This window comes from Sapajus apella, unplaced genomic scaffold (genome assembly GCF_009761245.1).
Source record: "Sapajus apella isolate SASKATOON/1434 unplaced genomic scaffold, GSC_monkey_1.0 scaffold69, whole genome shotgun sequence".
NCBI lineage: Eukaryota > Metazoa > Chordata > Mammalia > Primates > Cebidae > Sapajus > Sapajus apella.
This window is the reverse complement of record NW_022437009.1, coordinates 9,227,551-9,253,986: the sequence shown is the minus strand read 5'-3', so window position 1 is coordinate 9,253,986 and position 26,436 is coordinate 9,227,551. Positions and strand designations below refer to the sequence as shown.

Genomic DNA, 26,436 nt, shown 5'->3' with positions numbered 1-26,436 from the left:
GGTGAATTACATTTATAGACTTGCGTATGTTAAACCAGGCTTGCATCCCCAGGATGAAGCCTACTTGATCATGGTGGATAAGCTTTTTGATGTGCTGTTGCAATCGTTTTGTCAGTATTTTATTGAAGACTTTTGCATCTATGTTCATCATGGATATTGGCCTGAAGTTTTCTTTTCTTGTTGAGTCTCTGCCGGGTTTTGGGATCAGGATGATGTTGGTCTCATAAAATGATTTGTGAAGGATTCCCTCTTTTTGGATTATTTGGAATAGTTTCAGAAGGAATGGTACCAGCTCCTCTTTGTATGTCTGGTAGAATTTGACTGTGAACCCGTCTGGACCTGGGCTTTTTTTGGGTGGTAGGCTCTTAATTGCTGCCTCTACTTCAGACCTTGTTATTGGTCTATTCAGGGTTTTGACTTCTTCCTGGTTTAGGCTTGAGAGGAGGCAAGTGTCCAAGAATTTATCCATTTCTTCCAGGTTTACTAGTTTATGTGTATAGAGTTGTTTGTAATAATCTCTGATGATGGTTTGAATTTCTGTGGAATCTGTGGTGATATCCCCTTTATCATTTTTTATTGCATCAATTTGATTATTCTCTCTTTTCTTTTTTATTAATGTGGCTAGTGGTCTGTCTGTTTTGTTGATCTTTTCGAAAAAACAGCTCCTGGATTTATTGATTTTTTAAAAGAGTTTTTTGTGTCTCTATCTCCTTCAGTTCTGCTCTGATCTTAGCTATTTCTTGTCTTCTGCTAGGTTTTGAGTTTTTTTGATCTTGCTCCTCTAGCTCTTTCCATTTTGATGATAGGATGTCAATTTTAGATCTCTCTTTCTTCTCATGTGGGCACTCATTGCTATATATTTTCCTCTAGAGACTGCTTTAAATGTGCCCCAGAGATTCTGGTATGTTGTGTCTTCATTCTTATTGGTTTTGAAGAACGTCTTTATTCTTGCCTTCATTTCATTGTTTATCCAGTCAACATTCAAGAGCAAGTTGTTCAGTTTCCATGAGCCTGTGAGGTTCCTAGTTAGTTTCTGAATTCTGAGTTCTACCTTGATTGCACTGTGGTCTGAGAGACTGTTTGTTATGATTTCTGTTCTTTTGTATTTGCTGAGGAGTGATTTACTTCCAATTATGTGGTCAATTTTAGAGTAGGTGTGATGTGGTTCTGAGAAGAATGTATATTCTGTGGATTTGGGGTGGAGAGTTCTGTAAATGTCTATTAGGTTTGCTTGGTCCAGGTCTGAGTTCAAGTCCTGTATATCCTTGTTAATTTTCTGTCTGGTTGATCTGTCTAATATTGACAATGGGGTGTTAAAGTCTCCCACTATAATTGTGTGGGAGTCTAAGTCTCTTTGTAAGTCATTAAGAACTTGCCTTATGTATCTGGGTGCTCCTGTATTGGGTACATATATATTTAGGATTGTTAGCTCTTCTTTTTGCATTGATCCTTTTACCATTATATAGTGTCCTTCTTTGTCTCTTTTGATCTTTGTTGCTTTAAAGTCTAATTTATCAGAGATGAGAATTGCAACTCCTGCTTTTTTTTTGCTCTCCACTTGCTTGGTAAATCTTCCTCCATCCCTTTATTTTGAGCCTTTGTGTATCCTTGCATGTGAGATGGGTTTCCTGGAAACAGCACACTGATGGGTTGGCTTTTTATCCAATTTGCCAGTCTGTGTCTTTAGATTGGGGCATTTAGTCCATTTACATTTAGGGTTAGTATTGTTATGTGTCAATTTGATACTGCCATTTTGATGCTAGCTGGCTGTTTTGCCCATTAGTTGATGTAGATTCTTCATTGTGTTGATGCTCTTTACCATTTGGTATGTTTTTGGAGTGGCTGGTACTGGTTGTTCCTTTCTATGTGTAGAGCCTCTTTCAGGAGCTCCTGTGAAGCAGGCCTGCTGGTGATGAACTCTCTGAGTACTTGCTTGTTCACAAAGGATTTTATTTTTCCTTCACTTATGAAGCTTAGTTTGGCTGGATATGTAATTCTTGGTTGAAAGTTATTTTCTTTAAGGATGTTGAAAATTGTTCCCCACTGTCTTCTGGCTTGTTTCTGCCGAGAGATCTGCTGTGAGTCTGATGGGTTTCCCTTTGTGGTTAACCCCACCTTTCTCTCTGGCTGCCCTTAGGATTTTCTCCTTCATTTCAACCCTGGTGAATCTGACGATTATGTGCCTTGGGGTTGCTCTTCTTGACGAATATCTTTGTGGTGTTCTCTGTATTTCCTGGACTTGAATATTGGCCTGCCTTGCTATATTGGGGAAGTTTTCCTGAATAATATCCTGAAGAGTATTTTCCAACTTGGATTCATTCTCTTCATCACATTCAGGTACACCTATCAACCGTAGATTAGGTCTTTTCACATAGTCCCACATTTCTTGGAGACTTTGTTCATTCATTTTTACCCCTTTTTCTCTAATCTTGCCTTCTCATTTTATTTCATTGAGTTGATCTTCGACCTCTGATATCCTTTCTTCTGCTTGGTCAATTTGACTGTTGAAACTTGTGCATGCTTTGCGAAGTTCTCGTGTTGTGTTTTTCAGCTCCATCAATTCACTTATATTCTTTTCTATTTTGTCCATTCTCATTAGCATTTTGTCAAATCTTTTTTCAAGGTTCTTAGTTTCTTTGCATTGGGTTAGAACATGTTCTTTTAGCTCATGGAAGTTCCTTATTACCCACTTTCTGAAGTCTGATTCTGTCATTTCATCACATTCATTCTCCATCCAGCCTTGCTCCCTTGCGGGTGAGGAGTTGTGATCCCTTGTAGGAGGAGAGGTGTTCTGGTTTTGGGTGTTTTCATCCTTTCTGCACTGGTTTCTTCCCATCTTTGTGGATTTATCCACCTGTCATCTTTGTAGTTGCCGACTTTCAGATTGGATCTCTGAGTGGACGTCCAATTTATTGATGATGAAGTTATTTCTGTTTCTTAGTTTCCCTTCTAACAGTCTGGCCCCTCTGCTGTAGGTTGATCTGAGGTCCACTCCAGGCCCTGCTTGCCTGGGGATCACCTGCAGCAGCTGCAGAACAGTAATGGTTGCTACCAGTTTCTTTTTCTGCTATCTTTGTCCCAGAAGGATATCCACTAAGTGTCAGTCTGATCTCTCCTTTATGAGGTGACTCTTTGGATATACAGGGGTCAGGGAGCTGCCTGAGGAGGCAGTCTGTCCTTTACATGAGCTCAAGTACTGAGTTGTGAGCTCCGTTTTTCATTCAGGGCTGCTGGGCAGGTACATTTAGGTCTGCTGCAGCAGAACTCATACACACATTTTTTTCCCCCAGGTGCTCTGTCCCAGGGAGTTAGGGCTTTATTTATGAGTTTCTGTTGTGCTGCTGCCTTTTTTTTTCAGGGCTGCCCTGCACAGCAAGGAGGCATCCTAGTCACTGCCTGCCTGCAGAGGCTTTGCCGAGCTGCTGTGGGCTCCGCCCAACTGTCCTGTGAACTTCCCTGCAGTCCTGTTTATATGGGTGTAGTTAGAACTGTCTCAGCATTGGTGGCCCGCCTCTGTAATGGCAGACTCTCACTGTAATGGCAGGTTGCTTTGGCAACGGCGGGCTGCCTCGGCAATGGCGGACTACCTCCAAATTGGTGGAGTGCCTCGGCAATGGCAGATGCCCCTCCCCCACAGAGCTGGACCATCCCGGGTTCAGCTGTGCTTGCTGTGAAACTCTCAAACCAAAGAGTTTCTTATTGCTGTTCTTTTGTGGGGGTGGGACCAGCCGAGCCTGATCACCTGGCTCCCTGCCTCAGAGCCTTTTGTTTTTCAGTTGAACGACTCTATCCCAGGTGTTCCAGTCTCTTGTTGAGAAGGTGCCGGGGTCTATGTGATTTCCCCTGCAGCGACTCGGCTTAAACAGGGGTGCTGAGATTCGTGGGGCTTTTTTTGTTTGTTTGTTTGTTTTTGCCTGGGAATCTCCTGGCCTGGCTCCCTGTTTCAGTCCCCTTTTTAGTCAGATGAATGGGCAACTGCGCCTTCCCGGGCTCGAATCGCCACCTAAAAGGGCACCCAGACCAGTGTATTTTGTATGGAGAGCTGCCTGCTGGGGCGCTGCAAAGCAGCCGCGCGGGCCAAAACAGTTGCACTGGCAACCTGTGGTGCTCCTCTGCCTGGGAATCTCCTGATCTGTAGGCAATAAAAATCCATCTGGAAATGTGGCGTCCACTCACCCTCTGTGCTTTCACTGGGAGCTGCAATCCTGAGCTGTTCCTAAACGGCCATCTTGGATCTGTCCAGGACGCTGTTTCTAAATAAGACACATTCACAGGTATCACAGATCGGGATTAGAATTTAAACTTATCTTTCTGGGTGACACAGTTCAACTGACAACGAGTAAGGGATGTGAGTAACTTTGGCAGGATGAAAATGTTTTGCAACTACATAGAAGTGGTGGTTGTGCAACATTTGAAATGTACTAAAGGTCACTGATTTCTTCACTTTAAAATGGTTAATTTTATGTTATGTTAATTTCACCTCAATAAATTATCTTTTAAAGAATAATCTATGCATATTAATAATTATAGTAAACATAAGTAAAATAAATTTTACAACTAAAAGACAAAGACTTGCTTTTTTAAAAAAAAGCCAGATACATACTATTTACAGACATAAACTCTCAAGATACAATAAGTTTACAAATAAAGTGGTGAAAAAATTCTAGGAAAATACTTATCAGAAGGAAAGTAATTAAGCCATGTTAATACCAGACAAATAAGCTTTAAAGCAAAACCCATTATTAGGGATAAAGAGAATACTTGTATAATGTCAAAATGCTTTACTTAGTTGACTACATAACATGTTAAATTCAAAAGGCATGTATATAATTTGAAACTGTATTTTTTAAATGTAGACTCAAAAGTACATAAAACAAAAAGTATCAGAATCACAAGAAGAAACTGAAACATAACAAATACAGTAAATATACTTCTTCAGTAATTATTCATAAACAATAAAAATTAGCAAAAAGATTAATCAGACATCAAAATCAGTGATCCCGATCTTATGAATATATTTATACTTATATTTATAGCCACAAATGTTAACCTTCTTGAAAAGTATAGCATATATATTCTTAACAAGTATACGTAGAACTTTTGAAAATTGGCCATATATGCTAAGCCATGAAACAACTCTCAACAAATTTTGAAGAATGAATGACAAAGAGAGTACAACCTCTGACTATAAGTTAATTTGGCCATAAATCAATAACAAAATGATAATTCCAGACAAATAAAACATGAATCCAAAATATGAAAACCTACATCTGAGAAATATTAATATCAAAGAAAAATAACAAAATGGAAATTAGAAAAGCAGAACTAAACAATAATGAAAATACATTTCACAACTGTGGACTGCAGCTAACCTTGTATTGACAGAAGAAATTGCATAGTCCTTAATGTTCGTGTCACAGAATGAGGTGTGAGTATTAATGAGCTAGGTGTTCAAATAAAAAAGATTGGGATAAAATGAAAAAAAAAAAAAGCAAATAGAATAGAGGAAAGGAAAGAAAGAGGAGAGCTAAACTTAATCAAATAAGAGAACTTTGATGTAAATAATGGTGAGCTAGGTGATTCAGATAAACCAAACCATCCCACTAGTAGCAACTAAAAAAGTTGTAAAAAATAAGATTAGATGCACCAAAGAGCTAACGAGTTAATAAAGAATTATGGACCAGAAACTTTACATTAAAAGCTAAAACACACTATTGAGAGAATATAAAAAAGACCTAAATAAATGAAAGTATACATTTATGTTTATGGATTGAAGATATGGACATTATCAAAATGTTAAGTCTTTTCAAACTGATCAACAGTTTTTGATGCACTCTCAATAAAAATCCCAAAAGTTTTGTGTGTGCACAAATGGACAAAACATTTCTAAAAATAAAATACAGTGTTCAGGGAGGCTTTTATGATAAAACAATACAGAAAGGTAATGAGTTGTTTACTATAACATCCTAGATAGTGGTTATCTTTGCGGATAAAGAACATTGTTGGAAGCTGAAACAACACCTGAAACATATGCACAGACTCCAGATACTAAAATTAATGGACACAGTCTAAAAAGATGACACTTGTGTTCAAGGAAATAAAAGCTAAGGTTAACAATTTGGCAGTGTAGCAAAAACCATGAAATGTTACACCGAAAAATTGAAAAACTAGAAAACTGTAGATTTAAAATATAGTAATCAAAATTTTAAATTTAAAGAACTGGTTTAACAATAGAACTAAACAGAGAATAGGAACATTGGAATAGGGACCAAGCACTGGAGTATTTCCCAAAACAAACAACTAATTATCTGATTTTTTAGACATGAGCAGGCTGGTGTTCAACAACTCATTCAATTCTGACACCATCCAGAGTTAGTGCAGACCACACAGCTTAAGGATTCAGTCCTACAAGACTGTTTCTCACTTCAGATGATAATTGCAAATTCCAGGACACCCATACTTCTAAACAATTGGCTATAAGTTTAGGAGTCCCATGATCTGCTCCTCCCTACCCACCGTGTTTGATAATCCGCTGGAACAGCTCACAGAACTCAAAAAGGTATTTCACTTATGTTTACTAGTTTACTATAAAAGATACAATGCAGGAACATCAAATGGATCAAGGTATAGGGAGAGGGGTGTGTGGAGCTTCCGTGATCTTTCTGGGTAAGCCATTAACCCAGCTCTTCGATGTGTTCACTAACCAAATCTCATCGTTCAAAAGCCTTTAGTAGAGCTCAATCTTTAGTTACCCACCTCGCTTCCCCTCACCAGAGGTCCATAAGTGAGTCTGAAAATTCCAACCCTTTCTGGTGACCAGTGCCATCTTGAGGCTATCTCGGGGTACTACCCTAAGTCACCTCAGTGTAAACTCAGATGTAATAGATACGGGCTTGTTCTGAATGACAAACAACACTTCTAACACTCAGGACATTCCAAGCGTTTTAAAAGCACTGTGCCAGGAACTAGGGACAAAGACTAAATATGTTTCTTATTATACCATAAGCACAGAGTCAAAAGCTGGAAAACATAGGAAAAGATAAAAGACATACATGTAATGGGGAGGTATACTGGATGTTTCATTGGCATTTCAGAAAGGAGAGAGAAAATAGGAAAAAAAATATATTTTAAATAGGAAATAGAAACTTAAAATCAGAGGAAAAAGGGAGTTCTACATCCTGTTAATTGTCTGAAGAGGACAGTAAAGGAAATGATTTAGGTAGAAATGGATACTTCAAGAATGTTTTAATTTCTAGATGCATTACTCCCTTTTGCATTGCTATAAAGAAATACCTGGGACTGGGTAATTTATAAAAAAAGAAGTTTCTTTGGCTCACTGTTCTGTAGGCTGTATAAGCATGGCACCAGCACCTGCTCAGCTTATGGGGAGACCTCAGGAAGCTTACAATCATAGTGGAAAGTGAAAGGGGAGCTCGTGTGTCACATGGAAAGAGAGGATGCAAGAGAGATTCCAGGCTCCTTTAACAACCAGCTGTCACATGAACTAAGAGAGTGAGAACTCACTTATTACTGCAAGCACAGCAGTAAACCGTTCATGAGGAATCTGCCTCCATGATCTAAACACCTCCCACTAGGCCCACCTCCAACATTGGAGGCCACAATTCAACATGGGATTTGGAAAGGACAAAGCATCCAAACTACATCACTAGGCTTGCCTCTAAAAAACTTTAAAAGGTCAAAGCTAACATGTGGGAAAAATAGAATCATTTAAAAAATCAAATACCGGCTCTTACCCACTAGAATGGCTATACTTTAAAATACAGGTATTAAGTGTTTGTAAAGATGTACAGAAATGGGAACCCTCAAACACTGCTGAAAGGAATGCAATTTGGCTCAGCTACTTCGGAAAGCAGTGTTACAGTTCCATACACGGGTAAATGTAGAGTTGCTATAGGATCCAGCAATCCCTCTGTTAGGTATATACCCAAGAAGATTGAAAAAATATATGTCCACACACACAAAAAATACAAATATTCATAGCAACCTTATTCATAGTAGCCAAAAAGTGAAAATAACGCAATTCCGCTTGGGTGGATAAACAATGTGGTATGTCTATACAGTGGAATATAATTCATCCATTAAAAAATTAAGTATTCATAAATGATTCAACATAGATAAACCTTTAAAACATTATGCTGGCTGGGCACGGTGGCTCATACCTGTAATCCCAGCACTTTGGGAGGTCGAGGTGTGTGGATCATGAGGTCAGGAGTTTGAGACCAACTTGACCAACATGGTGAAACCTCGTCTCTGATAAAAATACAAAAATTAGCCGGGCATGGTGGCGTGCATGTAATCCTACCTGCTCAGGAGGCTGAGGCAGGAGAATAGCTTGAACCTGGGAGGCAGAGTTTGTAGTGACACACTGGGGGTGGCTAGGGGAGGGACAGTAGGGAGTGGGGAGGTCAGGGACGGATAACGTGGGGAGATATGCCAGATGTGGGTGACGGGGGGATGGAGGAAGCAAGCCACATTGCCATGTACATACCTATGCAACAATCCTGCGTGTTCTGTACATGTACCCCAGAACCTAAAGTGCAAAAAAAAAAAAATCCCAAAGAATCTATAAACAAAAAAACTACTTGAGTTGATAAATGAATTAAGCAAAGTTGCAGGTTACCAGATAAACATACAAAAAAAATCATTTTTATTTCTATATGCTAACAATGAATAATCTGAAAATGAAAGTTTAAAGAAATTCTGTTTACAATACCATAAAAAAGTTAAAAATAAATTTAACCGGGACAAGATTTGTATAGAGAAAACTACAAAAAACATTGCCCAAAAGAGTTAAAGATGTAAATGAATGAAAAGATATTCATGTTCATGGATATATTTATCCATCGTTAAGTAGAAAATACTCCCCAAAGAGATATACAGACATACAGATTCATAAGAATCCTTCTCAAAATCTGAATTTCATTTTTTGCACAAATGGAAAATCTGATCTTGATGTTCATGTAGAATTACAACAGATCCTGGTCAAACAATTTTGGAAAAAAAGAAGAAGTTGAAGAATTTACATTTCCCAATTTCAAAATATATTTCAATGCCACAGAAACCAAACATAATATGGTACTGGCATAAGGACAGACACATAGGGCAATAGAACAGAATTCAGAGTGCGATTATAAACTCTTACATTCATGGACAATTCATTTTTGACAGAGGTCAAAGACAATTCAATGTGGAAAAAAATTGTTTTTTCAACAAATGATGGTTGACATCATGGTGGACATGATGATGGACAACTTGATATTGACATATAAAAGAATGTAGGCTCACATCATATACAGAATACAACTCAGAATCATTCAAAGACCTAAATTTTATAGCTTGATATGCTAACAATGAATAATATGAAAATGAAAGTTTTCTTCTAAAATTTAGAAGCTATAAAAAATTTAGAAGCTACAGTTATAAAATTTTAGAAGAAAATGTAGCAATAAATCTTCATGATCTTGCTATAGATTCCTTAGATTTGATACCAAAAGCCCCAAAAGAGAAAATGATAAGTTGAGCTTCATGAAAATTTAAAACTTTCCTGCATCAAGGCATATCATCAAGAAAGGGAAAAGACAACTCACAGAATTGGAGAAAATATCTGCAACCATATATCTGATAAAATCTGGTAATCAGAGTATAAAAAGAACACTTACAAGTCAATAGCAAAAAGACAACCCAATTTAAAACTGGACAAAGGACTTGAATAGACATTTCTCCAAAGAAGATATACAAAAGACCAATAAGCACATCAAAAGACATTCAATATCACCAGTCACTGGGAATTGCAAATCAAAACCACAGTTTTATACTACCTTATACCCACTAGGATAGCTATAATATTAATTTTAAAAAGAAAAATAGCAAATGTTAGCAAGAATGTGGAGAAACTGGAATCCTCATACATTGCTACTGATAATGTGAAATGATACAGTTGCTGTCGAAAGGAGATTAGGAGTTTTTCAATATATTAAACATAGAATTATCATATTATCCAGGAATTTCAGATAATTGAAAACAGATGTTTGAACAAAAACTTGTACATGAATATGCATAGCAGCATTATCATAATAGCCAAAAAATTAAGGCAACCCAAATTTCCATCAACTGATGAATGGATACATAAATTGTGGTTATGCAGAGAAGTAAAAGCAAAGGTTGTCAGATTTATTTTTTAAAGCACTTATCAACCAGAGCTGGTGGATTTTGTGGATTTTAATTGGACTTTGTGAGCATCCTGGATTGTATCGATGAGCATTGAATTACTGTAAGAATGTATACAGGTTTTCGCTATGATCTGCAGAGTTTGAGTTGCTACACCAGTAACATTCTAGTATCAAGGAGAATTCCATTCATCATGACAGTCACATTTTACTTATCTCAATGGAATGCTTGCTGCAGGCTTATAAATAACCCCTAGAACTGAAGTCTGAGTGGTTTTAATGCTTTTTCTGAAAGGAATAAAATTGGAATGTTTCTTTAAATGTGGACAAATTCTTCAGTATCCTAATAATATACCCAAATGCTTTTTCTGGGAGAGAGCATTTGGGTATTTTATTAGGATACTGAAGAGAAGGAGTTTTGCTCTTGTTACCCAGGCTGGAGTGCAATGGTGGGATCTCGGCTCACCGCAACCTCCGCCTCCTGGGCTCAGGCAATTCTTCTGCCTCAGCCTCCTGAGTAGCTGGGATTACAGGCACGCACCACCATGCCCAGCTAATTTTTTGTATTTTTAGTAGAGACGGGGTTTTACCATGTTGACCAGGATGGTCTCGATCTCTTGACCTCGTGATCCACCCGCCTCGGCCTCCGTGCTGGGATTACAGGCTTGAGCCACCGCGCCCGGCCCGAGAGAGCATTCTTTTACAAAATAATTTTCCCTACAAAAGCAACACAGTATAATGTGAACTGGCATGAAAATCTTTGAATGCTTTTGCACTATTAAGCTCATGGAGAAATATTTTATATTCTTTTTACTATGTACGTATTAATAAAAAGTGGGCAAAATTTGCAAAATTTAGTTTCTCTTAATGTTTGCACAGTGGCTGCAGCTGGCTATGGGTCAGGGCCTTAGTACATCAAAGCCCTAACTGGAAGGCACTATAGGAAGGGTGTACATAGTCTCCCAGTCTACATATCCTGGCTGTTAATCTTCTTGGCCCCTTAAGGTACATCGAATTATGAAGAACCTGTTTCTTTAGGTTGAAATAGACTTTGCTTATTTATTGGGATTCTTAACAAAATTCTTAGTTGGCAACATGAGAGGAAATATTTCCTCCCCCTTTCCCTCATTTTATATTGACTGTTTGCCAGAAAGTATTTTCTTGTTTCCTTTCTTTTTTTTTTTTTTGGAATGGAGTCTTGCTCTGTCTCCCAGATTGGAGTGCAGTGATATGATCTCGGCTCACTGCACCTCTGCCTCCCGGTTCAAGTGATTCTCCAGCCTCAGCTTCCTGAGTAGCTGGGACTACAGGCACCCACACCAAGTCTGGCTAATTTTTGTAATTTTAGTACAGACTGGGTTTCACCATGTTCACCCGCCTATTCTCAAACTTTTGACCTCAGGTGATCTGCCTGCCTCACCCTCCCAAAGTGCTGGGATTACAGGTGTGAGCCACTGCACCTAACCTGTTTTCTTGTATTCTTGCCAGTATAGTATACGGTTTTTCTACCCAAATTCCATACTGGCTTTTGCACCACATCTCTAAAGGCCCAAATCATTGAAGATGGAAAATTGTACATGCTGGCTGATTGTCTAGTTAGCTAACACATGGCTGATTAGCTTAAACTGACTAATATGTATGTGCAGCCTGAAACTAGATCCTTAAAAGGAAAGCCAGGTCAGTCATCTTGAAAAAATAACGTGTAGAGGTAAATAGATGATAATTGTTTTGAGAGATAGTATGCATTTTAAAGGGTGGCTTTAAGCTTCAGTAACATTGTCATTTCATGACCTTTGTTGTCACAGCTGTACCTAACCTGACAGGAATTACTACTGTCTTTTTTTGTGTGTGGGGGGCAGAAAGCAAAACCTGATGTTGTGACTCTTAGCTTAATAATTCTTAAGCGAGGTTAGTAATAAGACACACAAACCCAGATGCATGCATTGTGCATTATTTTGTACACAAGTTACCTTTCTTCTGTCCCCTTAACAAATTTGCAGCAATTACCCTGCCTTTCTTTGGGATCTAGGGTGAAAGCTAATTTGTGAGTAGATGAGATTGCAGAAGAATGGATGTCCATGGCTGTGAACACTGCACGTGCATTTCCAATGCTCAGACTTGTGAAGTTACCACGCCCTTGCTGCATGCCATGCTGTTGGGTTGCAGACTTGCATGCATAAATTCCTCAGGAAGAGTTTGCATGTGCATCACCTCGCGATATTCTGTATTGGGTGAACAAGGGATTTGAATGTTTTTCAGCACAAAAAGATAACTTCTGAGTGGTGGTCTGTAAGCGTACTAGCAAAGGTAATGGTGATCTAGCAAACAAAATTGGTTTCTGCAGTTGTAAGTGAGCAGGAGCTCTTGTATTATGGTATTTAAATAATCCTGGTTAATCTCCTTTTAAGCAGAGTAACCCTTCCAGATTTTGTCTTTTTATTATTGAGGCTGACTGTATTTTCTTCTACTTTTTCCCCGTTTTATAGCAGTTGATTATTTCTCTGATTATTATGAAAGAGGCATTGTCCTTGAGTTAAAAGTCTGTTTTATAAGCAACTAGTAAAATAACTGAGCATTGTTTTATGAACATACACTAATCTGAGATACTGAAAAGCTTTGCAACTAAAAAGCAAAACAAAAACCGTACATTCATTATCTAGCCATTGTTTGGATGTTTTGAGTTGATTTTTTTTTTTTTTTTAATTGAGACAGGGTTTCACCATCTTGGCCAGGCTGGTCTTGTACTCCTGACCTCGAGATCCACCCGCCTCAGCCTCCCAAAGTGTTAGGACTGCAGGTGTGAGCCACCGCACCTGGCCGAGTTGATTTTTTTATGGTGCCTCTTTTACTTTGGAGTATTATGTTTATTTTAATCCAAGTCTAGGCCTTTTAAGGTCTTCTTAAAATTCAAGGTCGGAATGTGAATCCCTTTGACTGACACCTCTTACAGGTTTATAGGACCTTTTTGGTTGTGATTATTGTTTTCAACATGATTATATAAATAAAGTTAACTTTTGTCAGAAGTTAAAATGGAGTTCATAGGAGTTCATGGAGAAATGGCTCTCCTATTTCTTTCATTACTCCCACTGAAATTCACCTCAGTTTCTGGCCACAAAAATATATGAAAGGAACCTGTTGTTTTCCAAGGGAAATAATTCCTCTCTGTCCCTACTGATGATTAACTAAAGTCCCGGACGCCTTTCCTCCTCCACTGGCCAAGACCCACCTTGAACCTCTTTTCAGAGCTGAGTGGCATGAATACGTGTACTGTTTCTGCTTCTGTTGTTGGAGTGGCTATGGGAGAATTAAGGGAAATGCTAATTTGAGCTTCATTCTTAGGGAAACCTAATATATACTGCATTCCTGCCGGTTGGAAATTATCTTCATCTCTGGCTGGACTGCATTGTTTAGAAAAATGTTAATGGCTTACAATTCTGAGAAATTTATAGTGTGGCTCTGGGATTAAGAATTCTGTGGTTTGAAAAAAATATATACTTTGTATTGATTCTCACATGTCAATAAATAAATAAATATATACATAAATAAATTGTGGTAGATTCAAATCATGGTATTTCCATACAATAGAATATTATTCAACCATAAAAATAATGAAGTACTGAATGAAGTACTGATACATGTTATAATTACTTGATCAACCTTGAAAACATTGTATTATGTGAAAAAAAATGAGACCCAAAGGTCATATATTACATAATTCCATCTATGTGAAATGCCCAAAATAGGCAGATCCATAGAAACAAAACATAGAACAGTGGTTGTCAGAGGTTAGAAGTAGAAAGAGAATGAACAGTGACTGCTGAATAGGTATGGGAGTTCTTTTTGGGTTAATGCAAATGAGATGGGATTACACAGTGGTGATGGTTGCACAATATTGTGAATGTTTTATAAGTTATTTAATTTACACTTTGAAATGGTTAAAGTGCCGAACTTTTTTAATGTGAATTTTACCTCAATTAAAAAATTCAAAAAATAGTGATAACATCAAATGCTAGCAAAGATCTAGAAAATCTGAATTATTCATACATTACTGGTGAAAGTATAAAATGGTACAACTGTTCTAGAAAAACAGTTTTGCAACTTCTCAAAACAGTAAGCCTGCAACCATCATTCAACCAGCAATTGTGCTCCTGGGCATTTATTCTAGAAAAAGAAAAAACATATTTGCATAAAACCTGTACACAAATATTTATAGCAGCTTTATAGTAATAGCCAACAACTGGAAAAAACTCAGATGTCTTTGAACTGGTAAATTGTTGAACAAACTACTACATCCGTGCCATAGACTACTTCTCAGCAATAAAATGGAATCAGCTATTGATACATGCGACATCTCTGGATAAATTATTCTCCGGATGAATCTCCAGAAAAATATGCTTAGTGAAAAAAGCCAGTGCCAAAATATTAGGTACTGTATTATTCCATATACAAAACATTCTTGAAATTATAGAAATGGAGAAAAAGTTATAAAAGTGTAGAGCAAGTTGGTGTTTGCTAGGAATTAATGAGAGGTGGTGGTGAGAGGGATATGGGGCTGGCTATATAAAGGCAACATGAGGAATTTTGGAGTGATGTAAATAGTCAATATCCTTTATCTTAACTGTATCAATGCCATAGTTGTGATATTGTGATATAGTTTTGCAAGATGTGTTCATTGGGAGGAAGTTGGGAAAAAGGTACATGGGCTTTCTCTCTATTTTTTTTTTTTACAACTCCATGCAATTTAAAACTGTCTTCAGATAACAAACTTTAAAATTTTAATAATATATTTTATTTTATCCACTATAACAAAAATATTTTCATTTCATCAAATAATATACAAAGTTATTTTTATGTTTTATTTTGCTTTTAATTAATGCATAATAATTGCACATATTTGTGGGGTACAGTGTGATGTTTCCATATATCTATATTTGTGTGTGTGTGTGTGTGTGTGTGTCTGTATACATAGTGTAATGATCCTATACATAGATATAGTATATATAGAGTAATGATCAAACCAGGGTAAACAGCATATTCATCACTTCAAACACTTGTCATTTCTTCATGGTGAGAATATTCAAAATCCTCTCTTCTAGCTATTTTGAAGTATACAATAGATTTTTGTTGACTGTATTCACCCCACTATACAACAGAACACCAGAACTTTTTCCTCCCCTCTAACGTACCATGGTACACAGTGACCAATCTCTCCTAATCCTCTCTCTTCCTTACTCTTCCCAGTCTCTGGTAACCACTATTCTACTCTCTATTTCTATGAGACTAACTTATTAGATCTCATATGTGAGTGAGATCATGCAATGTTTGTCCTTCTGTGCTTGGCTTATTTCACTTAACATAATATCCTCTAGGTTTATTCATGTTGTTGCAAATGACAGGATTTCACTCTTTTTTAAGGCTGAATAGTAGTCCATAAATGTGTGTGTGTGCGTATATATATCACATTTGCTTTATTTATTCATCCATTGATAGACACTTAGTCTGATGTCATATATTGACCGTTGTGAATAGTGCTGCAATAAGCATGAGGGTGCAGATATCTCCTCAATATATTGCTTTTATTTCCTTTGGATAAATACCAATAGTAAGACTGTTGGATCACATGGCCATTCTATTTTCAATTTTTGGAGGAAACTCCATACTGTTTTCCATAATAGCTATAGAAATTTACCTTTCCACCTACAGTGTATAAGAGTTCCACTTTCCCCATACCCTCGCCAGCATTTGTTATTTTTATCTTTTTGATAATAGCCATTCTAACTGGACTGAGGTGATATGGTGGTTTTGATTGGCATTTCCCTAATGATTAGTGATGTTGGGCATTTTTTTCATGTAATGTTGGCTGTTTGTCTTGGGTAAAATATCTGAAATGCCTATTCAGGTTTTTTTCTCATTTAAAAAATTAGGTTGCTTGTTCTTTTGCTATGAGTTACTTATATTATTTATATACTCTGGATATTAACAGCTTGTGAGATGCATAGTTTGAGAACATTTTCTCTCATTTTTCAGGCTGTCTCTTCACCCTGTTGATTGTTTCCTTTGCTGTGCAGAAGCTTTTTAGTTTGCTGTCATTCCATTTGTCTACTTTTGTTCTTGTTGTCTGTTTTTGAAGTCTTATTAAAAAAATATTCTCGCCCAAACCAATGTCATGTTTTTCTCTAGTAGCTTCATAGCTTTTGGTCTTACATTTAAGCCTTTATTCAGTTTTGAGTTGATTTTTGTAAGTGGTGAGAGAGAGGGGTCTAGTTTCATCCTTCTGCATATGGATATCCAGTTTTCCCAGCACTGTTTATTGAAGAGACAGTCCTTTCTCCAACGTGTGTTCTTGGCACCTTTGTCAAAAATGAGTTGGCTGTAAATGTGTGAATTTATTTCTGAGCTCTCTATTCTGTTCCATTTGTCTATATGTCTATTTCTATACCAGCAACATGCTCTTTGGTTACTATTGCTTTGCAGCGTATCTTAAAGTCAGGTAGTGTAATGCCTCTGGTTTTGTTCTCTTTACTCAAGATAGCTTTAGGGTATTTTGTAATTTCATACACATTTTAGGATTGTTTTTTCTATTTCTGTGCAAAATATCCTTGGTATTTTGATAAGGATTCAGTTGAATCTGTAGATCACTTTGGGTAGTATGGACTTTTTATTTTTGCGTAAATTTAATAAAGGGAAATCTGATTTCCTTCTATGGTGAAGTCTTTGCTATCTGGTGGTAACTTGGAGATAAAAGACCAAGCTGGCTAAGGCAATCGTGTGCACTGTAGCCCCACTGTCCTGCCAGAGCACAGCAGTCAGGAAGGGGCAACCTAAAAGTGGTGACTATGCGAGGACCCTCTGGAGCTCTCCCACTCTGCTTTCCGGATCTGGCTACCAAACGGGAGCAAGAAACTGGGGGAGTGTTTTACAATTTCCCTGTGGCAAAGATTTCTACAACTTCTAGGAAAGGAAGCCAGTGATAAAGGGTCTATAAAAAGACTAGTCAATTCCTTGGTTATTTGGAAACTTGTGTCAAGCATACAGAAGCTGGAATCAGAGCTGGGTTCTATAGTTCTATTGATGATGAAATAGGGGAACTTAGACAATTTTTTTTCTACCTTCCTTGTGTTTCAGCTTTCTTTTTTAAATGGTTGTACTAAACTCTCCTTTTATTATTATCTAGATGTTTGTACATCAACTTCCCTAATTGGAATATAAATCACAGGACGGCGAGCAGTGTGCCTTCATAATTTTCTGTCTGCAGTATCAAATTAGCACAGTGTACATAGTCAATAAAAGAATGAAGATGTAATCCAAATGCAGCCCTAAAACCTAATAATTATGTAGGCAAGCAAGTCCCTTCCCTCAGAACTCTCAAGCACAATGTCTGGAGAACAGGTTTAGAAAGATAAATTTGGAAAAAATGCATTAGAGCCATAGTTTCCAGGAAAATCTTTTCTGATTGGAAGGGACCCACCAATTCATGTAGGCTCAAGGAGAGAAATAGTCCTGTATGCTCTTCCTTTTCACAAGAAAATAGCAAGAAATAAAGATTAAGACAAATTTTGAAATGAAGCCTTACAAAGCAAAAAGAGACTGAAGTCTTACAAAGCAAAAAGAAATTCGCCTTCCTCTCTCCATCTGTTAACTTTTGGATATGGTAATGCTCACAAGTCAATTAACAGTTAATTAGTACCTCTCTGTCACAGGATATAAACAGCAAAGTGAGGTTGAACTTGCACCACTTATCAAGGGAGCCTAAGCCCAAGTGCTGGAACAGTCCACGTTCCCCACAGTGCTCTGGCTCTAAGTAAAGATTCAGGTTAACTTTGCTATCGAGGCCCAGACAACAACTAAAAAACCTTTGAGAAGCTAATCTATACTTGGTGTTTGTATATACTATTTTAAAATATTTATCTTTACTTAAAACTTGTACAATGAGTAATATATTTATTTAATATTCACATTTTAAATTAATTTTAAAATGTGAAAGTATTTTAAAGTAATACTTTCTAGAAAAGTTAAGAAGCAAGGTTGTGTGGTCCACACTGCCTCTGTCTGTGATATGCACGTGAGGACAGCTTGGGGCTGGTTAGGCACAGAAGCATAATTTTTCCCTGGAGGGCAAAGTCCCTAAGGAAGATAACAAGCTTCTAACAGCTGGCCTTGGGAATCCAATTCTTTATATATATATATATATATTATTGTACTTTATTTTCTGGGGTACATGTGCAGATCATGAAGGATTGTTGCATAGATACATACATGACAATGTGTTTTGTTGCCTCCATCCCTCCATCACCTATATCTGGCATTTCTTCCCATATTATCCCTCCCCAACCTCCCTACCCCATGCTGTCCCTCCCCTAGTCCTCCCCAACAGACCCCACTGTGTGATGCTCCCCTCCCTATGTCCATGTGTTCTCATTGTTCAATACCCACCTATGTGTTAGAACATGCGGTGTTTGATTTTCTGTTCTTGTGTCAGCTTGTTGAGAATGATGGTTTCCAGATTCATCCATGTCCCTACAAAGGATATGAACTCAACATTTTTTATGGCTGCATAGTATTCCATGGTATATATGTGCCACATTTTCCTTGTCCAGTCTATCATCAATGGGCATTTGGGTTGGAACCCAATTCTTAAGAACAGCTGCAAGCTTCGTGGTAATACCACTGATTTTTGTTCTTATTATTTTCTGCAAATAATTATTCTCTGCTATGTGATAGATACTGTTCTTGGCAGTGGGATACAGATTTAGACCAGACAGAAGAGTTCCTTGCTTTTGTGGGATTACAGTCTAGTAGCAGACACAGTCAATTACCAAGGAAATAAAAAAAAAATGCATGGAAATGATGATACCCATCATGCAGAAATAAAAGCAGAGTATGTTCTACTCAGAGCCAACAATCACAAATTCTTTGAGATAAAATAGGACTTGGTGCTCTTACAGGATGAGACAAAGAAGGAAAAAAAAGTAATAGGCAGCCAAAAATAGTTAATTTTTCATGATATCCATATAGTCATATTCACAACCATGTGAGTACCTGAAGACACATTGGGCTCAAAAATCCTTTTATTTCAGGCTTTTACATTTTCTTTTTAGATTTTTTTTTTTTTTGCCTTTTAAAGACTAACAGTATATAAAGAGTAGAATTGCAATCTTTCCTGAAGTCAAAGGATCAGAGTTATAATTGCTTCTTGTATTGTGCTATACAGATTGAGTCAAGTATTTACCTGAATCTGTACCCCTTTAGAATATATTTGAAGTTTCTGTTCCTGAATTAATCTGTATTAGTGGCTTGATTTCAAAAAATACATATCTCTTCTTTCTAAAAGGAGAATGATCTCTTAGAAATTGAAAAATAGCCTTTCTGCAAAATAACTAAATGGCTCAAATGCTTGAAACAGGCTTCTCAGAAATGGTCTTGCTCTAAATAAAATAATCTTTGTGGTTTTCATCAGTGGTCTTTGACTTTTTAAAAGTATCATTTGCCATTTAAAGTTTTTTTTAGCATCAGTACTGCTTCTACCATCCAATCAGTTTCAATTCAGACTCTAGAGTCCTTCCTCTAACCTGTCTTGCTGACAATACCATTTGTGCAGTTTGCTAAAATGTAAAGGACACTAAATTTGAAGGAGTCAGACAGTTGCTCCATATTTGTTCATTGCTCTAACTGATAAATCTTGAAACCTTTGCTATGTGACAGGCTCCAAGATAGGAGCTAAGTACAGAGTAGTAATGAGACAGACACATTCTGTCTTCATGGGGCATGCAGTTTGCTTACAGCTCCCTCACAGTCCTCCACCTGGGCAATTCTGAATGAGAAGCTCTCTCAGAGCCTGGATGTCCTCATTTGTCAAATGGCAATACACAGAGCGGTTGTGAGGATGATAGATAGTTAGGCTGGCATACATTAGATACTTAGTAAAGAGATATCAATAAGGGCAAGATTGCAGGAAGTCTGGGTACTATATGATAGACCAAAAAAAAAAAAAAAAAAAAATTCAGTTCTAAAGAACAAATAAGATAGTTTCAATTTAGTGTTTACTTCATCGTTGCATTTGTTTCACTTATTAGAGAGCTGCATTAATTTGTTAGTTTGAGCAAATGTCTCTCCCGTTTGCTAATACCTGTCGGTAAATATGAACTTTAATTCCATAATGTTTCCATCATGAACTTAAATTTCCTAGAACAGAACTAGCCTCAGTCACTATTTTTAATCAATGACAAGAATTCAGGAGGACGCAAGTTCTTTAGAATCCTAATTGACGGTTTTGACAATAAATGGTTACTAGTACAATTGTTCCCTATCAAACGTGTGACACTAAAGAGATGCACAGCAATTTTTCTTCTAGGAGTAGAAACAATTTGAATTATTTCTTCAAAATATTATTTTAATCCATTCCCCTAAAGCACAGTATAATCATGCATTTTCAATTAAATCTCTTTATAAAGATCATATAAATAAAAAAATTCACTATCAAAGTAAAAGCTTAATGCAAAGCAAGGAGGAAAAACACATTTTCTTTAAAGTAAAGGTAACGTGGTTTCATAGAATTTGTAAGGTAAACAGCAATTCCCCACCAGAGTCATTTGGGAAATGCCCATGAGCACCAGTATCAGGGGAGATGATGGCTTTGCCCACAGAGGGACTCAAATTTATATGGAAAAAGGAGGTTGAGAAATGAGGCCAAAACTCAAGTGTCCGACGTTCATGGGGAGAGACAGCTCTGACTTAGTTTTTGTCAAATGCACTACGTGGCGTATTTCTGGATAAAAGTATTCCAGGTGTCTAGCCCAGCTCTATGAATCCAGGGGAGGTGACATGCATGCCGTAGTCATTGTGGTCCGGCTCCCCAAACTGGGCGTGGGTTCCTGTAAGGCACTGACAGGTAAAGCTCATCTATTCTGATGGTGTACACTTGAATCTTTCCTGTTTTGAGTCTGTAATGTGCTAGATGAGTCAGTGTGTACAATTGCCTACTTTATTAAATACACTATTTTGTATTGGTTGCTCAGTTGTTCACTTGAAATGACCATCACCTGGCATGAGTCAACTGTCCTTGTCATTGGCTAGATGCTGGCTGAATTGTTCACCCACGGCTTAGTTCAGCTAAGAGGGTAGATCCTATTCAGATAGCCCCGGAGTCCTCCCCTGATTTGTTGTCGTTAGTGGAAATTACAAAGCCCGTGATGATTCACCGAGTACTTGTGTTTCTTCTTGGCTTTGTGATAAGCCTCTTATCTTTCCCTTGAACTTGATTTGTGTGCATGTCCTGGGGGGATGAAATGCTTCGCAATTGGAAAAAAGAATCTCAAGTTTGAAAGGAATGTTAAAATCATTAAAGTCAAAAAATTCTCTACTGCTGTAGTCTCCTTTAGTTGTCCTCACGTGTTTTTCTCGTGGAACATCTCCAGTGAAAGGGGAGCAGAGTCCTTCCTGAAAGAATCCAGTTACCTATAGACAACGTTAACTGTGCTGGGCATATTTGGAAGGAAAGGAGGGAGTAGAGGAGAAAGAGCTGAAGAGGAGAGAATGGGGGGAAAGCACTGCCACTTACTGAGCACATTGCCTGGGCTCAGCCCTGTACCAGCATCATTTACAGACATATTGTGCAATTTGCTAGGCTGTGGCTCTAGGGTCAAGCTGCCTTTTGTGAGCAGAGTTAACATAAGAGCATGTTAACAGTTCACACCTCTAGCTTTTTCAATAACATCCTTTTCAAAGTCGCTCACTTCTGCTGAGGAGATGAGGGAGGAGATAGCGGCTGCATGCTACGGGTCAGTATCACCGGCTTCTCTGCTGCCCTTGAAGGCCTCTTTCTGCACAGACCTGGAGATAGTAGAATTGTTTTTCCCTTAAAGGTTATCGAATTTGACTTTGCTAAATGTCTTTGTGGCTGAGTGGCAATTTGAAACCAGCTTGTTTTGTTTTACAGCCTGTGCTCTCACAGGCCTCACTGTCTTTCTAGTCAATTCTCTCCTGTTTTCACCTGGCTTTCCATTCTCCATCATGGGGCTCTGCCCTGTATCCAGGTGGTGAGGCAGTCCCGCAGCAGAATGTAATTGCCTGGTAGAGGGGAAGTGGTAATGCCCTGTGCACATAAAAGTAGCAGTGTGGGCCGGGCGCGGTGGCTCACACTTGTAATCCCAGCACTTTGGGAGGCCGAGGCGGGTGGATCACGAGGTCAAGAGATCGAGACCATCCTGGTCAACATGGTGAAACCCTGTCTCTACTAAAAACTACAAAACACTAGCTGGGCATGGTGGTGCGTGCCTGTAATCCCAGCTACTCAGGAGGCTGAGGCAGGAGAATTGCCTGAACCCAGGAGGCGGAGGTTGCGGTGAGCCGAGATCGCGCCATTGCACTCCAGCCTGGGTAACAAGAGCGAAACTCCGTCTCCAAAAAAAAAAAAAAAAAAAAAGTAGCAGTGTGAAGGCAAGTTCAGGAGATGATACAGAAAGCTGTGAGAGAGTGTGACTCTTCATGGGATTGTACCCTCACAAAGCAACAAAGTAGGCCTCATTTTCCCTGAAGTTAAGACCAGGATGAAAGGTTGCCCTGTGAAAACTTTTCTCTTCCTACCTCTGTGAGATGATGCACGTGAGCCTATGTACTCAGACCCCATGACAGGCAATGTTAGTGGTTAGGTACGACAGTCCTAGAGTGAGTCTAAATTTATCTCTGCCATTTTTTAGATGAGTATCATGGATAAGTTATTTAACATCTCTGTGCCTCCATGTCAAGTGTGCCTCCATCTGTAATAAGAGCACTCAGCACATAGGGTTGTTGTGATCATGAAATTTAGTTCTATATTTTCAGCACTTAGAACAGTGGCTGGGATAGAGAACATCACTCATTAGCAGCAGCAGCAGCCAGGAGTTTGGCTGTGTTGTGTCAGAACTGAAGCCCTCTCTCTGAGATCTCAGATCGTCATGTGTGCTTTCCAGGAGATGGAGAGAAGTTTTCTCTTTGCGCCTTCTCTATACTCCCTCAATGTGTTCAGGGTCTGAATCACCAATTGCTGGGTATCCTCTGGGCATCAGGGCATCATCTAGGCACCAGGACTGGCAGGCAGCACAGATTCCAGGTTATTTCTATAAGCCACTTAGAAAGCTGGAAGTGATGCTCCACAAGATGGCTCCTAGGACCCTGGATCAATTTAAACATGCCATCAGTGCATTGCCAAAGGCTACTGGTATGAGAACAGATAGCAGGAACAGATTAATTATTCATGCAGTTAGACACACACACACACACACACACACACACACACACACACACACACGCAGTGCAGGATACTGCAAAGGAGACTGAGATTTGTTTCCAGTGCCCCCCTTCAAAGTAAGGGCAATTCCTCGGTAAATTGAAGTAGTGTCTGCAGTCCTGAGTAGACAGTGATTTCCCAGTCTTTTCAGTTTTATGCTTTTTGTACATATTTAGCACATGTTACGTTCTCCAGTCTTATATCCCATTTTATAGTTTATGCCAAACTGTTAAACAACTTGCTCAAAGTCAGATGCATAAACAGAGCTCCTGGCTTTGTTTGGTACTCTCTGGCTACTCATAGTAGCCACCTCATTATTATAGCCACACAGTGCTCTCTGTGCCTGTGTGTGGGTTTTCCCATCTCCACTTGCTTTCCTGCAGCCAACTGGTCCCCCTAAAACTACCTTCAGTAGGTGCAGATCCAGCACAAGGGAGTGGAGAATACTAAAGTGGGTTCAGCTTCAGACCTTGCCTGTGGCCTTAGCAGTTTTTCTGGGGTGATTGGGGGAGACTGTCTAGGCACTGTGAACCTTTTAGTGGGGTGTATGCTGGGCTTTAACCAAGATGGTACTGCAGATGAGACTTGGGCTTCCTTAGCTCACCTGAAATAACCCAAGCCTATCTTACACTTATTGGTTGGCTGCACACAGTGTGTTAGGCCACTTAGTTCTGAATTTTCTTTTCCCATTTACTGCAGTCCTAGATAAAATATTTTCAATGGTCTGATTTTATCTATTTAAAATTGTGAGAAAAGGCATTTCTGGGTTATATCAGCATGGGCACTGACCTCAGGGTCAGAAAATCTTGGCCGGGACAGTGGCTCACACTTGTAATCCCAGAGCTTTCGGAGGCCAAGGCGGGAGAATCACTTGAGGTCAGGAATTCAAGACCAGCTTGGCCAACAAGATGAAACCCCATCTTTACTAGAAGTACAAAAATTAGCCGGGCATGGTGGTGCACACCTGTAATCCCAGCTACTTGGGAGGCTGAGGCAGGAGACTCACTTGAACCTGGCAGGCAGAGGTTGCAGTGAGCCAAGATTGAACCACTGCATTCCAGCCTGGGTGACAGAATGAGACTGAATCTAAAAAAAAAAAAAAAAGAATCAGAGAATCTCAAACCTCACATTCACATGATTTTCTCTTGATAGTGCCATCGTAACTGAAACAGAAATAAAAAACTTCCTTCCCAACTCAGGAAGAAACTGAAAAGAAAAGGATACGTGATTGACAGGACGGGGCCATCTCAAGATAAACAAAGTTTGAGGTGGGAGAGGAAGGGTTCTTTGTCTTGGATTCGTGACTCTCTAGGTTCTCTGTGAGAGCTCTAAAATCCTCCGGAATGTGTTCCTCATCCTCCTTTCCTTTCTATCTCCCTTCAGATCTTCTACCTTCCTTTTCATAACTCACCAGATTAACACAGTACATGCAGGAAGAGCATGTAATAGGTGATTCTTCCTCCCTTTCTTTGTCCTCCTTCCCCTTTGCATTCTACTGTTTCTGCTTTCCTCAAAGACTGACATTGCTACTGATGAAGTGAAGATAAAAGAGAAAAAGGGAGATTGAAGTCATAGGTTCTTATTCCAAATTTTTTCTTTCCTATTTTAGACCTTGAAAAACAAAAAGATGATCTCTCTCCAGTCAAATAAGAAGCCTTCCAAAAACCTGAGTGGGGTTTAAAAACCATTCACTGTTGATGTCCTTTGTGTAAGCTAGAACTTTCTGCATTTTCTTGTTTTATCACTGGGTGTTCTGTTCTAGTGAAGCTGAGGCATGGTGATCCTGTCCTGGGAAAACCAAACTGTGAGAGTGGAATTCGTGCTCCGAGGATTCTCCTCCGTCAGACAGCTAAATATTTTCCTCTTTATGATAATTTTAGTTTTCTACATCTTAACTGTTTCTGGAAACATCCTCATTGTCCTTCTAGTTTTGGTCAGCCATCACCTCCACACCCCTATGTACTTCTTCCTGGTGAACTTGTCCTTTCTGGAGATCTGGTATACCTCTAACATTAGCCCTAAAATGTTGCTGATTATCATAGCTGAACAGAAGACTATCTCTGTGGCTGGCTGCCTGGCACAGTTCTACTTCTTTGGATCCCTGGCTGCCACAGAGTGCCTTTTGCTTGCTGTAATGTCCTATGATCGCTACCTAGCCATCAGCCAGCCTCTGCACTACTGCGTCCTCATGACTGGCTCCCTGTGCATCAGGCTGGCTGCTGGCTCTTGGTTCTGCTGCTTCCTTCTCACAGCAAGCACCGTAGTCTTGCTGTGTAGACTAACATTCTGTGGACCCTATGAAATTGATCACTTCTTTTGTGACTTCACCCCTCTTTTGTGACTTCATCTCTCCTGCTCGGACACCTCAGTGACTGAGATCATTGCCTTTGCCACCTCTTCTGCACTGCTCGGACACCTCAGTGACTGAGATCATTGCCTTTGCTACCTCTTCTGCAGTAACTCTGGTCCCATTTCTCCTCATCGTAGCCTCCTACTCCTGCATCCTCTCTGCTATCCTAAGAATCCCACCTGGCACAGGCCGGAAAAGGGCCTTCTCTACCTGCTCTTCCCACCTCACTGTGGTCATGGTGTTTTATGGGACACTGATTGCCACATACCTTGTGCCTTCAGCCAATGCATCTCAACTCTTGCGCAAAGGGGCCTCTCTGCTCTACACCGTCCTGACACCCACGCTTAACCCCATCATTTACAGCCTGAGAAACAGAGACATCCATGAAGCTCTGAAGAAGTGCTTGAGGAAGAAGTCAGATTTCCTGAGATAATACAAAAAGGAAAAAAGTTGTCTTTGTCCAAAGCTTGTTAAACTGGGTTGAATAATTTAAATTTTACATGAAGGGCAACTGCGTAAATGAGGAGCTACCTAAAACTAATGGCCAGATACATCTACTGAGTTATGACAGCCCTGGGTAAACTGCTGTCCCAGGATATGATCTAAGCAGGTTGGCCTCTGCTCCATCAACTCCA

General features: G+C 39.0%; 1 long non-coding RNA gene across 1 annotated transcript; it reads right to left on the bottom strand.

Moving 5' to 3' along the window:
- Positions 1-10,364: 10,364 nt before the first annotated feature.
- On the bottom strand, positions 10,365-26,292 carry LOC116531132. Its single transcript, XR_004260285.1, has 3 exons — positions 26,278-26,292; positions 22,121-22,128; positions 10,365-10,446 (listed from the first exon to the last, which is right to left on the bottom strand). It is a non-coding gene; the product is annotated as an uncharacterized LOC116531132 (long non-coding RNA).
- Positions 26,293-26,436: the final 144 nt, after the last annotated feature.